The sequence below is a fragment of the Corapipo altera genome, unplaced genomic scaffold, assembly GCF_003945725.1.
Source record: "Corapipo altera isolate COAL_440 unplaced genomic scaffold, ASM394572v1 301, whole genome shotgun sequence".
Lineage (NCBI taxonomy): Eukaryota > Metazoa > Chordata > Aves > Passeriformes > Pipridae > Corapipo > Corapipo altera.
Genome location: NW_020884926.1, coordinates 329276 through 332962, shown reverse-complemented (window position 1 = coordinate 332962; position 3687 = coordinate 329276).

The window sequence follows — 3687 nt, the reverse complement described above, 5'->3', positions numbered from 1 at the left end:
GAGGGGGGTGTTCCCCCGCCCCCGCCCACTCCGGGGCTAGCGGAGCTCCCCGTCCTCAGAGAACCGCCCCCCCTCATATGGCGCCTTTCCGCGGGCCGCATCCCGCGCCCGGGACTGCCCTGGCTAATTAATCGCCCCTTCCGGCTAATCAGCCCTCCCGGCTAATTACCGACAAGTGACAGGAGCACAGGCGGGACGTCCCCGCCGGGTTCCCCGGGCGGGACAGAGAAACTGACGGTTGCAATAGACGTGCCCCAGAAAAGGGATGTGAATGGACTGGAATCCATCAGTCAACAAACAGACAAATAAATAAATAAGTACCTACAAACAGACACACCAGCGAAGGGGCAGAAGCCAGATAACCCCTCCCGCGGGACAGATTCCCTTGAGAAACAGCCCCGGGGGGACGGGGGCGGTGACAGGGACGCGTGTCCCCACCACGCTCCGGATCCCACGCGTCCCTTCCCGGGGGAACACACGGCTTCCCTCGGCCCTCCGCTCCGAAACCCCGCATTTTCGGGTGGCAGCAGCCCGGCTCCCGTCCCAGCGACAGCACGGTCCGGGTGCGACCCACCTCCCTGCTCAGGGACCACAGCCACCATCATCTAAAAATAAACCTCGCGATCAGAGAAACGCTCGAGTCTTGTTTTCATTGAGGATTATTTGGGTTCCAAAAACCAGCCACAGGCACTCCGGTGTATTTGGGGTGGGTAAACGCACCAGTTTTCTGGCCCGTGGCAGAGGGGCAGACGCGACAGCCGCCCTGCCGCAACCACCTGCGGTGTCCCTGCCCGTGGAACAAAACGAGCTTTAAGGTCCCTTCCAACCCAAACGCTCCGATTAAACCCCCGCACCCGCCTCGGGCGAGGTGCTCCCTGCCCTGGAGTCGCTCTGGCACTGGTGACCAGCTTAATTCCCCGGCACGCTCGGCTGAGCATTCCCCACCCCCTCGCAACTGCCTCCTGTTCCAGGAAGGAGCGCACGAGCTTTCGCCTCACTTTTCACACAGCTTTCAGCAGCTCCAATGTCATTGCCTAGGCGACCGGGACGCTACTAGATCGTAGTGCAGTAAATAACATAGATCCTCTATCCCAGGCCACTCCTGTCTGCGGGACACCTCCGGGGGAACTCGAAACGCAGGTAGGAGGAAAAAACCTACAAAAGGAAACCCCTTGCTATTCGTGTGTGCGAGTTTCTCGGCAGGACCCTCTCCTGAGCACTCGATAACGTGCCTGGAAGGTGATTCGCAGCCACTTGGCTTCGTGGGCTTGTTACACAATATTGAACTGTCCTGGAAAGTTTGCTCCCGGGTGCCTGAGATTGGAGTGAAAACTGGCCCAGCCTTGAGCGGAAGAAGCAGTGGAGGGGCTGGATCCCAGTGGGATGCAGGGGCTGGCTGCCACAGGGTCCCTGCACACCCATGAGGCTGCCAGGGAGGGAGAGAGAGCGGCTGCCTCAGCCTCCTGCCCCACCACGAGCTGCCTGTCAGTGACTCCATCCAGAGAGGATTTCTGTCCAGCCTGCCTCCTCCTTGGAAAGTAAATAGTTAATAACCTGCTGCACCCCAAGGAGGGCTCCTGAGATTCAAGCGTGCTGCGGGAAAGCTCACTCACTCGCTCTTCATTGATTTTCCAAACCTCATTTTGCAGGTGTGGATTTAATAATCCTGAACAAACTAACCATAGCATGGGGCAGCACTGGCACCCTGGGACTGGCAGCATTTTGCAAATATTGAGTTGTTAGCTGTGGGCTGGATAAGCCCAGTGGGTCTTGTTGTGCAGAGGAGAGAAGGTCCAGGACTGGTTCCAAGCATCAAGCTTGGAGTGTAAGAGGTAGCAATGGCTCTCAGGAGTCCTCCTCTCTCAGGATGGGCAAAGAGTCCTTAGGAATTAGTCATAGCCCTGTTATACAGAGTTTGGGCATTTATCTCCCTTTAAGGTGGCTGCAAAATGCCATCACGTTTCATCCTGGGCTGGAGTGGCAGCACAGCAGTGAATTTGTTATCAATAGCACTGGGCATTTCTAGGGGCTTACCCAGAGCCTTAAAGTTGATGGTGAGATCAAAGATGCTCCCTCTAGAGAGTGCAGAAACTCAGCAGCCGGGCAGGGCTGTGAGACCCCTTCACTTTCCTCACAGTGCTGAAAGAAGGAAGTTGGGTTTATAATCATTCTAAGAATATTTTGGGGTCTGTGGTCAGAACATGAACCATGAGTGAACCATGGTTGGATATACAGAGGTTCATCAGCTCTGCTTCTCCAGGGTTCTCCCATTTTGGGGTGGCTCTTGGGACCTTGGTGTGTGTTTTTCCTTCTCCCTCTCTCTCTGGGGCTTGGGGGGAAAGAGCTGCTTCAGCTGGCCTGGGGCTGACTTGGCATTTCAGATGTAGCCAAAGCCACAGCAGTGTGGAAAATTGAGTACACTGAGCTTTTCCATGCTAATCTTTGGAAATTACTCCAGTGGCAGTTCACAGGGAAGGGGCATGCACGGCAGGAATCAGTCCCACTGTGACCCAGCCGGGTCCAGCAATCCCGGGGGTGGCAGCCCTGCCATGGGCTGAGTTCCAGGGCGAGGGGAGGTGATGATCACCTGTTCTCAGGCTTTCTCTCCCTGCTCCTGGCCTCTTTTCCCGTGTGCAGTTTCCCTGCAATGCCCTGACTAGCAACAGAGGGGAGCAGCAACCCAGCAATCGCTGGAGCCGGCTTGGGGAGGTGCAAGGAGAGCAGCTCTCCCTGTGAACACCAGCAAATCCCACCTGCAGCCTTGCATCCCATCACCAGACCCTGGCTTTGCATGTTTTGGTCCCTCTTCCTCTAGAAACCTGCAATAAATCCAGTGCAGGTCCCTCCTGAGCTGTGCCAGTCATGCCAAGCATCTCCTGCCACCTCCCTGCAGCCTCAGGGCAGAAGGGATGGAGAATTCCTTGCTGCCCTTCCCTGGGCAAGGAGATCTTCATTTTAATAAGCAGTTTGAGGTCTCTGGAGGTGAATCCTCCCGGTGGGGTCTGACTGCAGAACTTTAACTGGCAGAAGCGGGGATGATACCCCAGGTCTTTGGTGTGGGAAGCTGGTGACAGCAGGGAGTGGACACAGTTAGGGCAGAGCTGGAATAGCCTCCAAACTGGGGGGCTGGAAGGGGCAGGGAGCTGAACATGAGGCTCTAAGGCTCTTCCCAGTTCACTTTTAATTTAGCTGTGCCACAGGGCTCCCACTTCTTCCCACAGGGTGTCTTCTCCTTCTGCTGGATCTCACCATCACAGTGGTTTCCCACCTCCCCTGGACGGGAATGTCTCCACCATTCATTGTGCAATGGGGCTCTGAATGGCACCTCCTTTCAGATGGAACTGCATCAGCACCGTGCCAATTTTGGGGAACCCTATTTATAAGTCTTTTGTGATTCTTTACCATCCCAGATACCCTGTACCAGGCTGTCAGTCTTGCTGCAGAGGTGCTTTTCTGGGATGAGCTGGGATCCCAGCAGAGGGATGTGCCTTAACAACACCGACCGCCGCAGCTTCCCTTTGTACTCTGGAGTTTAGAGCTCAGATGTGAGAAGCTGGCCTGGCTTTGCATGTGCAGGTTGTGCTTTGAAAGAGAAAGGGAACTTCCAAAACGCCCTTAAAACAGTCAGATTTCTTTCCTTTTGAGAACGAGAGCAGCCACGTGGTTAGAGCTGGTGTCACCCGTGAT